At 35.7% G+C, this 13,870-nt stretch overlaps 1 protein-coding gene across 2 annotated transcripts in view; it reads left to right on the plus strand.

Moving 5' to 3' along the window:
- LOC145259686 (junctophilin-1-like) overlaps positions 1-13,870 on the plus strand; it is a 629,234-nt gene that overhangs the window by 499,694 nt on the left and 115,670 nt on the right. The gene's annotated exons all lie outside the window — the stretch shown is intronic.

The following is a 13,870-nucleotide window of genomic DNA, read 5'->3' on the forward strand; positions in this document are numbered from 1 at the left end:
ATGCATTGCAGGTTTTATTGCAGATGGAGCATGCTTGCAGAAATTGGAAATTAATTTTTCTGTTTCAGATGCATAATTTATTAATATCAGACATGTGTTGTTACTAGATATTTGCAGTTTTTATGCTTGTTTTAAAGTCGAACACATGCCTGACAAAGGGAACACATCCCGAAATATAGCATCACAGACACACCACCTGATCATCTGATGCAAGTAAGAACATCCTACATCCTGTAAAATACTGTACATAAGAAAGAAATCATATATATGTTATTTGTTTTTGTTTTTGCGATACGTCTTCAATGAATTCAGTTATTTACGGAAGTGCATTTTTACCTAAATGCGAGTTGGGAATAATTTTCCCTTTAACCAATTTGGTACCCCCACATGGGGAGCGGCATATATATTATTTTTAAAATATAATTATCCACTGACACGTGTTTCCTCGTCTACGACTCATCAGAGTAGCTGAATCTCACGAGATTCGAAATTGGGACCCCATGGTAAGAAGCCTAAACCCTTACCCCTCATCCACCTCACTGACTGTTCGGATATATCGCGATATGTTATTTGTTTTTGTTTTTGCAATACGTCTTGAATGAATTCAATTATATATATATATATATATATATATATATATATATATATATATATATATATATATATATAGTCATCCACATATAGTACTGTTTCACTGTATCACAACTCATCACAGGGGCTAGACATCAACTACCTCAAGCCAGGATAAAAACCCGACCGCTCAAACGACAGTCAGAGCTTCTTACCATTACGCTAATTAGCTGCTGCTGTGTTGGTAGTGAATTAATGATATTTTGACATCGTCCAAATGCCTAAGCTCGATTTGTTTACACAAAGAGCATCGCTTAATGCGCTAATGGCAGTTTGTATATCACTTCCCAATATGCTCGACCCAAGATAGGGAGCATTATAGTCATCCACATACAGTACTGTTTCGCTGTATCACAGCTCATCAGTGCAGCTAGACAGGCAATTACCTCAAGCCAGGATCGAAACCCGACCACCCAAACGACAGTCAAGGCTTCTTATCATTACGCTATTCAGCTGCTGCTGTGCAGGTAATTAATTAACAATGTTTTGACATCGTCCAAATACCTAAGCATGCATATATATATATATATATATATATATATATATATATATATATATATATATATATATATATAAACATTGTTTTTAGAAACAAATTACTTCCCTGTATCGACCCAATTCATGTGTATATGCATTGATCCTGGTTTGAGGCAGTTGCCTCTCTAGCCGCACTGATGAGCTGTAAAACAGTGAAACAGTACTGTATGTGGATGACTATAATGCTCTCTATCTTGGGTTGAGCATATTGGGAAATGATATGCAATTTGCCATTAGTGTATTAGGCGACGCTCTTTGTTTAAACAAATCGAGCGTAGGCATTTGGGCGATGTCAAAACATCATTAATTCATTACCCACACAGCAGCAGCTGTATAGCGCAATGATGAGAAGCTTTGAATTTGGTCGGGTTTTGATCCTGGTTTGAGGCAGTTGCCTCTCTAGCCGCACTGATGAGCTGTGAAACAGCGAAACAGTACTGTATGTGGGTGACATATATATATATGGTTATGCATATACACATGAATTGGGTCGATAAATGGAAGTAATTTGTTTCTATAACTAAAAGAAGTTTGATCTTTCAAAAATAAATGCGTTTAGGGAATCTTATATCGCCCCTATTGGGAGTAAGCGCTGAAGAACTCCATGCTACCAAACCACAAAATTCGTTTTAAAATGAATAAATGAATGATTTGCTCTTTGATGAGAGAAGAAAGAAAATATGAAAAACTAGACAAAGAAACGGTATTGTCTAGAATTTCTCATAAAGTCGGGGATGGGGTAACAATTTATATGTGAAAGAGTGATTTACAGTTCAAAAGATGTACAGAAATAATCATCTATGACTGATACAAAAAGAAATAAAAGTCGAAAATCGATAATTATTGACAATTCTTGAATCTAATAATAAAATTCAAGATGATATTTCTAGTCCATACAAATATCTGAAATTAAGATGAAATAAATACTAGACAAAGATGATTGACAATTCTTTAATTAATAATAATAATAATAATGAGAAGAAGAAGAAGAAGAAGAAGAAGAAGAAGAAGAGGAAGAAGAAGAAGGAGGAGGAGGAGACATGGATATACAAACGTATAAATCAATCTAAGCAAGAATACCGGATATGATAATAGTCAACAAAAAGGAAAAATCTTGCCAGATTGTAGATTTTGCCGTTCCAGCAGACCACAGAGAAAAGACCAAGGAGATAGAGAAGCGGAGCAAATACATGGAACTGGCTAGAGAAAGGGATCTGGAAGATGAAGAAAGTCAAGATAACACCAGTAGGAGCACTAGGAACAATGCCGAAAAACTTTGAAAAAAAAAAAAAAAAAAAAAAAGAATTGGATAGATTGGAATCAAACGGATCACAATAATGAAAACGGCTGAAATATTAAGGAAAACCCTTGAATGCAGAGACTAACACACATGAGCTACAGGCACAAACTGGGCACACAAAAACTGCGACACATGTAAAATGCAAAGGAATATCATATGGAATTATGAAATCTGAAACTGTATAATTTTAAGTTAACCAACCTTTTTTCCCCATGTATGGCTACAAACAGGTGTCACACCAAATAAGTAAGGATCAAGAAAGACCAAAGAGAAAGCACTAACCAGACCTCCACTGGATGAGAGCAGGGAGGTCTGGGACCTTGGGGACGTTTTATTTCCATCCAAATTCTGGTGAAGATCAATGGTCGCTGCCAAATGAGGAATCAATGGTAGGCGGCTGTTGTGATAACGCAAATTCATCTGCAAAGGCTATCGAAAGAGGTGGAGAGTACTGGAAATTTGGGGAGACTTGTTGTCACTCAGACTCCAGAGGACACTACAAGTTGTTCTCAAAGAGAAATCTTTGGTAATAGCCTGTTTGACTACTCCTAGTGAGTAAATAATAGTAATAATAACTAGCGGGACCTGTGGAAATTCCACAGCGAACTACTCCTAGCGAGTAAATAATAATAAAAGACTAGGAGAAAGCAGAATCACAGGAAGATTGAGACAATACAACAGGCGGTAATGCTGAAAACAATTGAGATCTTATGGAAAATCGTTGAATGCAGAAACTAATCCACAAAAGCTACAAACACTAACATGGGGAGGGGGTCTCTGTTAACTATTCTCTGCCTTCCCTCTATGAAAGAATGTTTATATATTTTTCTCCCAGCAAAGTACTTGGAAAAATCAGTTGTAAAAGTGATATTCTCCTGAAGGTTCAAGGTTCAATTCTCAGTGTGGGCGACCGAAAAATATAATTACGAATTACTCAGGACCTCTATCCAGGCATGGCTGATGGAACAAGAACATGCTACCCCATGAAGTAAAGAAAGGGTTCCGTTCGAAATTCTTTCCAAATTCTCGAGTTTGACAGAAACATTCCCGAATTTGACAAGATACACCTGAAGAAGGTCGGCGGTTACATCAACCGAAACATGAAAATGACACTCAAGATGAGAACAGTAGTCCCAAGAATCCAAACAACACAAACACAACCTATGTAAAATAAAAACTGTTTTATAATTCTGAAATTTTTTAGATGAGGTATGATTTTTCATATTATTCGGATTCTCCGGACTACTGTTCTCATCTTGAGTGTTGTTTGCACAACGTTTTGATCGATGCAATCTCCGATCTTCTTCAAGTGTATAAGCGAGAGGAAGAAGGTCTGTTAACTGAAAAATGCCTGCAGGTAATGTAGGTAAGATTTGTCAAACTATTAGAATGTCGATACTATATGAGGGCTTTTTGAACAAGAGCATTAAAACATGTTAAAAAGAAAAGAAAGGAACACAATTTGATTAATAATGGAAGTGAACTTTATTCTATTCAAAATATAAATACAGGGTGACCAAAAAAAAAAGAAGCTAAATGGAGGCCATTTAGAACATATGCTGTAGAACGGAGAAAAAAAGGCCAAAGACTCTAGTGTTTTGATGTGATGTTTTGAATATAATAAACTAGTTATGACCAAAGTTTCATTTCATTCGAACAAAACACTAAGAAACGGGGCCAAATTAGAGTTGGGGTCCGTTTTTTGGGGTCACGCTGTATACCCTGTGAACCAAGTGCAAGAGAGAATCTGCCATCCAGTAGAACGTTCCAAAATAGGAAAATTAAAAAAATCCCCCCATAACAAACAAATAACTGCTCTTTATATAACAGATTAGTTACATCATTGCTAGCATTGATCGAACTGTTGTGATCGAAAATAGCCAATTTGAATGAAGACGATAATTCTTAACGATTATAAAACTCAAGCGCCCTTGCTTGCTTGCTTGCTTGAATCTTGTAATATATAGAGATTATTCATTACCACCCTGTATTATCTATGTAAAATTACGTAATTTTACAGCAATATACAATCTAATATTGATAAAACTGAATTATGAATTTAGGGAACAAACAATTGAAGAAACCTATTAAACACAAACGATGAATAATTTTAAAAGTGAAAACAAACGATAAATAATTTTAAGAATGAAAACAAAAGATAAAATACAAAAAAATTGAAATGAAACAAATTAAATTCAAACAAATAATTTAAATACAGAAAAAAACCAATAAAAGTTACTAGTGCAAAAATATTTTTTTAATTGAATTTAGAAAAATATCACATGCATAATTAAGTTGAATGTTATCTTTTGGAATTTTAGAGATGAGGATTGATAATTTATATTATCCGGACTAATTTTCTCACCTTGCGTGTTTATATCACAACGTTTCGGCCGATTTAACTTCCTACCTTCATCAGGTGTATTCTATATCTCGATAGCCGTCATATAAACCGACATGTTTCAAATTAGGAAATGGTTAAATCTATATGTCTAAGGTTTCATATTATTCTAGCTAAAAATAAAAACTATCAAACCAAATACTAGGAGATATTATTTCTAAAATAATTATAATAAAAAAGAATAAAATTTTACTTTTAACTAGAACTTAAATAAGTTTTTGCTGTGCTTACAAGAACTACGGAGTGAGACAACTCTCTCTCAGTTATAACTACTCTTCCTACAACTCATTTCACTGTAAATAAATAAGGAAGAAAATTAGTCAATTTTGGAGAATTACATTGTGTGTTCTATCACTTTTTATGAATCCCTGGTCCAATCTATATAATATTCTGCTTGTTCTTTCCTTAGTTAATACATTACACTTTGAAAAAGACCGAATAAAATTTGACTTTAAAGGGGTTAATCTGACAACACTGTACCAGAATATCAGAGTGACATACCCTTGATGTAACTCCGTTTTCGAATTATTATAATAATATATGATCATTGTTGCAATGGTGTGAGAAAGGAACTCAGTAGCTTCGACGTACAGCCATTCTTCAAAGAAAGAAGTTGGTGAAATGTTACATAAAAAAGGGAAGCATTCGAAAGAAACAGAGACAAAACCATTGTCTACCAAGAGATGCTGGACTAAAGGAGTAAATCAAAGATTGTCTCTTACAATGTGATTTTATGATTTGTATTGAACTATGTAGCACAATATTACTTTCTGAGTATTTATTAGTACTTATTAATTTATCTCACTTGGGTCAGTTTTATATTTGAAAGACAATGGACACTATTTTCATAGAAATGTTAATTAATCTACATTTGCAACATTTTATTAGTTTTTCTGTCTAAAAAACTAATTTTTTGTGCAACCCAGAAAAATATCAGCTTAATCAAAACATATTTAGTGATTCAATATGTTTTTCATTCCATGGAATTTCCACAAGTCCTGCTAGTTTGCACATAAACAGCTAATACAGGGTGTCCAGAAAGTCACTGAAGGGTTTTGAACTTAAATAAATTATTTATTTTTTTAGATATCTTTCTGCAATGTTAACACATTCTAATTAACACATTGGGAAATTACAAACGAAAAAGAAAATGCCAAAATTCAAACAATATTTATTTATAAAAAATAATGTCTTTTAAATGTTGTCCATTTTCAGCTTCGCATATTTGTACTCTTTCCAAAACATTATTCATGACAACTTGCAGAGTCTCTGGATTATGATTTAACTCCCTTATTTCGTTCCTGATGTTTTCCTTCAATTCTTGCAGGGTTTGGGGCTTTTTAACATAGACGCTTTATTTAAGATATCCCTCCCAAGAAAAAGTCGGGCTATCGCTTACATGTAAATGCCAACTCTTTGATTTTAAAACAATTTATCCCTAATTTTGGTAAAACAATTTCACAACTTGCGTACGTTGTTCAATGCTATACTTATCCATAGTTTATTTCCAAAATGTTATCTGTAAAATATCTAAAATAGAAAAAAAAAAAAAAAAAAGAAAAAAAAAACATTAATGGTAAAATGACAAAGATTTTCAACCTTTCAGTGACTTTTTGGACAGCCTATATATACAACAAAAATTATGTTTTTCGATTATAAATACTTATTCAGACTATAAATAACAAAACGGTCCCAACCTATTAATGATTCATATTTTTTTTTTTCTGTTTATTTTGTTTTTGGGGTCAACTTGTTGTGGAGAGAGAAATATACACGTTCAATGTCTTTGACGGTAGGTGCCAAGTCTGGATTGATATGTAGTGTGATTGGCGCGGATTATGAACGAAGAAACTTGGTCACATCTTTAAAAACATGATTATATAAGCTTGATTAGAAAATTTAGTTTCTCGCCTAAAATTTTACTTTTAATGTAAACTAGCTGGGATACCCGATATTGCCAGGGATTTAATGAGGGTCAATGAATGTTTCATTCTCCCTTATTTTATTGTCATCGAAATCGATGAAATCGCCCATTTTTTTTTTTTTAAATTAAATCGATTATCTGCTCTAGTTGAGAACCCATCGCAGTGCACCTGGAGGAAGCTTCAGATTCCACAATACATTGTTGTCTACATTGCACTATAGAGAACCTACTACTGCTTTTATAAAATTCTTTTTTATATAATGATTTAAATTAAAGTTTAAAACGCAAATGTCAAGTGCTTCAATTTTGCTCTAAATAGAAGCATTCATTTTGAACGCTCTTGGTTTTATGTGTCAGGCCTTTCGGCTTGTACAGTAATAAAACTCCTCAAATGCACTTGCGATGTTAGGCTGTATAAGGCGTTAACTTTAGTCAGAATCGCCTGTTTCTTCATTCATCAGATATTTCCAATTATCGATTATCAATACTTATCGAAGATGTTCCCATATAAAACCTATCTAAGAACACTGCCAGGTACATAAAGTACTTTTGTGCAAAATTTAAAAAAAAAAATGGGCCCAGACGTTTCGGAGTCCATAGGGAACGAACTCACATACACACAAAGTTCCTTTTATATAATGGTAGAATATAATAGATAGATAGATAGATAGATAGATAGAGATTAATTTTAAAATGTGCAACTAATGAATCCCAGACAACGCCGGGTGCGTACAGCTCATACAGTAATAACATGAAGCTAATAAACAGAAAATGATATTAAGTAATTTCAAAGCTGGAAGAAATAAGAATACAAAAATTAATAATAGCAACAATAGCTTAAAGCATTTTAGACTTCCTTCAAGCAAAGTCCCCTGGCAGTTGCTGGCGCCCTTATTCCGAACTTGTGTTCGTATGACCTAATCAGTGAACTGTTTCTCACCGATATAAAAGATTGCCCGCTAAAAATAATTTAATTTTTTTTTTTTTTTTAAATCAGGCTTTCTTTAAGCAATGTTCTCTGACAGTTGCTGCGGGCCTGTCAGACTAAGAAGCGATTCGTTGAGATTAAAGAAAATTTTAAAAATTAAAAAAAGAAAAAAAAAAGTCTTTATTTGAACTTTTATAATAAAAATATGTTTATGAAACGGGGGTTTTAACCACTTAGTCTGACAGGCCCGCAGCAACCGACGAGGGACTTTGCTTGAAGACGCATTTGATCTTGTAAAAACATTTTTTCAAGATAATCTAATTGTATATTCATTTTTTTCATTTTTTTCATTTTTTTTTTCATTTTTTTTTAATTTTTTTTCATTTTTTTTTTCATTTTTTTTTCATTTTTTTTCATTTTTTTTCATTTTTTTCATTTTTTTCATTTTTTCATTTTTTTCATTTTTTTTTTTTTTTTTGGCAGACTGTTCTCCTCATCTCCCATCGTTGCTGTTGTTTCGCCATGTTTTTGGCCGACTAATCCTCTGGCCTGCTTTGGGTAGGATTGAAACAATGGAACCATAGAAGCTTTGTGGATAGAGGCGTTGGGTCTCTATGGTTCCAGGTGAGCATTGTCTGAAGATAGCGGTTTCAATCCTACCCAAAAGCAGACCAGACGATTAGTCGGCCAAAAACAACAACTACAAAGATGAGGATAACAGTTCACAAAAAAAAAAAAAAATGAATACATAAATTATGAAGACCTTATCTCAAAGGTTTCTAAAAATTAAAAATAAAATAATATATAATCTTATTGAAACTAGACAATTCTTCATGGTATATCAAGATGGCGAAATAGTTTTAATTTTTCTTAATAATAACAAGCACGGGCCAGACAAACTGCTGCAAAGGAAAAACATGAAACATCTATAAGTTCTCCAAATCAACCCCACTTCCATCCCCTTATTGCCACATCACTGCCCCCCCCCCCAAAAAGAGCAAAACCAAATAACCATGTAGAGTCGAGGAGGAAGGAAAGACCGATGAACTGACTAGACCTCAGCCAGATAAGTGCGAAGAGAACTGGGACCTTGGGGAGGCTTATTGCCACTCAAATTCCAGCAAAGACCAATAACTGCTGCCAACGAGAAATCAATGGCAAGCAGCTGTTGCGATAATGCAAATTTATTTGCAAATGTTATCGAAAGAGGTGAAGAGTACTGGAAACCTGGGGAGACTTGTTGTCACTCAACTTCCAGGGAACACCACAGGCTGTTTTCAGGGAGAGATCTTTGAAGACTTCTGTGAAAGCTTCTTGTGAGCTAATAATAATAATAATAATAATAATAATAATAATAATAATAATAATAATAATAATAATCATCCTGATTTTGTTTAATAACGTCTCCCTGAAAAGAGATGGAGTTGTTTCTAAGAGGATACTCCTAAACTAGGAGCTTCAAAGATCAAGAGTTTTACTAAGAATATTGGTGGTACCTATAGTAATAGAGGCCTGAAGGACGCCCAACACATTGGGGGTTCATGGTTTATTTTTTTCAAATTTCTTTCCGACTTGATACTACTACACATCGTGTACCACCTAAAACCGGGATTACTTGAGTTTTAATCCCGTGCATTCGTCTTACCTCCAAGGCCAACAGAGCATAATTGTTATACTTCTCGTTCTCAATCACATACTTGTCCCATGGCACTGAAAAATCTACGACTTGCCACCTCTTTGTCAAAAAAGAACAAATAAAACAAACTGTTGCGGGGCTGAATGTCGGTGGTAATCAACCCTAGAAACTAAAAGACGACACAGGCAAGAAATAGACGAAAAAACGATAATGGTAAAGAAGAGATGACGAACACAGTGGGTACGGCCGTGAATGAATATAAATTCATTCAGGTTTATTTTTCGTAAAGAAACTGAATGGTGGTAGGAGGTCTCAGGCTGAGGGTCTTCAGATTCGGAATTCAGCTGGTGTTTGAACTGGCATGGCTACGAGATCATCACTAGTGGCTACAGGAAACACGTGCTAGCTTGAAAAGCTGGACTGCTGGGAATCAAGCGCGTCGATGGTGACTGGTCGCTGTTGCCGCTACTGGTTTCGGTCGTTGTCATGGAGGTAGTCTAAACCGTTCTGCATGAACATGACTGCTGCTGCTGAGTTGGGTTGGGCTGCTGACGGGCCCAACCTCACCATGCGGCGATCTAGCCGTGACTGAATGGTTGTTGAAAGAAAACTGCTGTATTTGTACTCGTCCGGCGGACGTAGTTGTAAACACTGTGGCTTTGCAGCTCTGGTCGTCGTTTTCCATTCTTGATTTGTGTTTGTTTTTTCGTCTTTAAAGTGTTGTAGAGAGTCATCTGTTTGAGGTTTATATTCATGTATCATATCAAATTGAAGCTGGGAAAGTTGTGACTATTATTCTAGCGGGAATTGTATTATTCAGAGTTCCACAGTATAATTATTCACGTCGAAGTACTTGTGGGAGGGCTATTGTTTTTACGTTTTGAATTGGGATCCTTTTTGGTGAGCGGTTTCTCTTGGTGGAAACCGTGACAAAACGAACAAACAAACAAGCAAGCAAACGACAACAATAATAATAGCAGCAGCAGCTTATAGCATTTTATTTTATAAACATTTTTTTTTTCAAGACATCTTTTTCCATCAAACAATTCCTTATGGCATATCAACATTGCCGACAAAGTGTTTATTCTCTTCTTTTTTTTTCATACAATAATGATAACTTATAGTATGAACACAGACAAGAGTATCAAAAAAAAAAAAATCTGATATCGCAAAAACGATGAAATAAATAATAACAAAAACTAATGATAATAATAACCAGGGGAAAAATAGTATTAATAGCAGGGAAGAGATGAATATTCAACAGAGATATTATGATGGATGTACATCCGGTGGATGGGAGCGGACGGGGGGAGGGGTAAAAATATTTTGTTTCTCTCCCTTTCTCAATTTTTTTTTTCTCTTTTATTATTATTCGTCCCTGTTAAATGATAGAATGATCAATTCTGGCCGAGCGCCATATCTTGCAGCTATTGATGTCTTCGTGTCTGCTGCTTCCATTCGCTTATTCTGACCCAGTGCCATAAAAAAAAATATTCGATGTAACTTTTGCGTTCGGTGATTCACTCCAACCAAATACTGAAACTGCTAGAACTATTTTTCTATTTTGAAATTGCGGATTTGTCAAAAATCATAGATTGCAGTTACTTCCCCTGGGTTTCAAGAACTCTTCAACATTAACCAATGCAATAAAACGCTATAATTCGAAAAAATATTTGTAATTATTTTTCTAATCCATCAATTTTTTTTTTTTTGGGGGGGGGGAGAGGGGGGTTACTAATTTCAGCATGAACCGGAAGCATGCAATCTTACTTTTTGCCTAACTTGACAGGGGACTTTGACTTGAATTTCCCAAATCTGCGATGAAGCTTGAACCCTTGATTTAATTCACGGAGGTAGCGTGCTCTTGTTCCGTTAGCTGTGACTAAGTAGAAGTTCTAAGTAAGTTGGAATTGAGTGTCGCCTGCACTAAGGATTGAACCTTCAACCTTAACAAGAGAAGAAAAAGCTGTATTCTAGGTCGACGGTATTTTTATGTGAGCAATCGCCTGAGATGTCAGAAATTTTCTGTTTCTATTTCTATCTTTGTAGCCATGTCACTAATAAGGGTGCTGGAGGTAAACGTTTCAGTCAGGGACCCAAACCTTGGACTAACCACTAAGAATACCGTCTTATCAGGAGGTGCAAAGTACTGGGGTTGCTGTATTACCATTTGGTAAATGAATTTTGGACCATGCAATAGCTTCTGGTAGGGCTTCTCGATGTAATATTAGTGAGTAATTGTTATAACGTTACCTTATCATGGTCTACAAAAAAAAATCCCTTACTTTCTCTCTCTGTCCTGCTCTATACAAGTTTGTCGACCTATTCCACAAATCCCAAAACTCCATCATGAAACGTCTCCAGAAAGAATGCGATTAAACCCAGGACTCCAAATCTTATGTAGACTCTCACTGCCATGACTCCTTCTCCAACATCAGGGGTTTACGTTCCAACCTTCCAGAGGTTGAAACCCAATTACAGGAGACCAAACCAGACTTATTCTTCATAAGCGAAACTGGCATTGGATCGACTATTTCTCTTGATGAATTCGCAATTAAAGGATATTCTAATTCATCATCCAAATCTGACCCCAAGATCGTCATGGGCATGGAATATGTGCCTACATTAGAGATGGCTTTCCATATGGTAGTGACATTTTTTTTTTTTTTACATAGGCATAACCACTTATCAAGGCCCAGAGACCACTCGAGGATAAGGGTTAAGAGTGTACAGTAGTCAATTGGACAATATAGTAATCGTTAGTAATGGAAATTCGGTAAATTTTTTAACTTAAGTGGAACGGCTCATCAAGAACTTGTTTATGTTGGACTTGAAGATAATCAAATTGTAGTCAGCTGGAAAGCAGGAAAACGGAAGGCAATACCACAGGCGCGCAGTTCTAAGAAAGAACCTTTGTTCATGGAATCTACGTTTACGTTTAGGCACAGATAAAGAGTGGGGGGAATTATTGATAGTGGTATCAGCTAGACGAGTGTTTCTTGTGAAAGTTTAACGAGGGAGGATCATAGATTGAAGCTCAGTCGAGCACTTGCCATGAAAATAACGCTGTAACAGAGACAAACTTGCAACATCTCTTCTGTGAGATAGATATTGCAGGGAAGAGAAAAGGACATATCCTATGAGGCTACAAAGTCTATTTTGAACTCTCCAGAGAAGACTCTTAATTGCCCTATATGTGCTTTCGGATTGCACTTGCTCGCAAATTTACGTTTATATTTTCTCTCTATTGCTCCTATCTTTAAGTGCATATCTGTGAAAATTGACTACATCCTGTCTCCTCGTCCTTCAGCTAACATTCAATCCGTGTTAAATAGAGAAGTAGTCAACCATCTCAGTAAAAATAACCTTCTCAGTGACATGCAATATGGTTTCCATTCTGCTAGACTTACAACAGATGTGCCATCAGTTATCTCATAAGATTAGCGAATCTCCCGATGGAGGCTTCCTTTCTAGGGTAATTGCTCTTGACATATCAAAGGCCTTTGATAGGGTATGGCATAAAGGTCAACTCCACAAAATCTCCAGCTGGAAATGTCTTCTCAATTATTAAATCATTTCTCTCTGATCGATTCATAAGAGTAGTGGTTGATAGGCAGAAATCAGAAGCTCATAGTATTAATGCTGGAGTCCCTCAGGGGCCACCCTAGATCCAAACCCTCTTCCTGATCTACATCAATGATCTCCCAAATTACATCCTAAGATCATTCATAGACATTTATGCTGACGACACTACCATCTACAACAACACTTCAAAGGTCATAAACGATCAAGTTCTCTCTGATTCTCTCTCCTCTGATCTTGACAACGTGGTGCAATGGAAAAAGGTCTATCTTTACATCATCAATGCTCTGATCCCTGTTTGGCATCAATTGAAATGAATGGCTATCCTATTGGGGGGGGGTTCATGTTTTGACAAGCTTCTGAGTCTGACCTTTACTCCTGATCTGAAATGGAACATGTACATCAATTCTGTTGCCAAGGTTGTTGGAAAAATGGTGGGATCATTCTACTGCTCAAGTAGATATCTCATTGCTAATGCAATTCTCTATCTATATAAGATCCAAGGACATGCAAAGATGGAGTACTGTTTCCACATCTGGGCAGGAGCTGCTAGAAGCACCTTATCCTTCAAAATAGACTTTGTAGCTTAGTGGGGGATGCCTTTTCTCTTCCCTGCAACCTCTTTCCCACAGAAGAGACATTGCGAGACTGTTTCTACTTTATCATTATTTTCATGGCAAGTGCTCGTCTGAGCTCGTATCTATGGTCCCCTCTTGCTTAACTTTCATGAAAAACACTTGGCTAACTGGAACCACTATCAATAATTTCCCCCACTCTTTATCTGTGCCTAAACCTAAACGTAGATTCCATAAATAAAGCTTCTTTTTTGGAACTGCATGCCTGTGGAATTCTGTTCCGTTTTCCTGCTTTTCGACTGACTACAATATGGTCATCTTCAAGAGTCCAACGTGAACAAGTTCTTGATGAGCCGT

This window comes from Euprymna scolopes, chromosome 35 (genome assembly GCF_053919585.1).
Source record: "Euprymna scolopes isolate OS-2025 chromosome 35, ASM5391958v1, whole genome shotgun sequence".
Lineage (NCBI taxonomy): Eukaryota > Metazoa > Mollusca > Cephalopoda > Sepiida > Sepiolidae > Euprymna > Euprymna scolopes.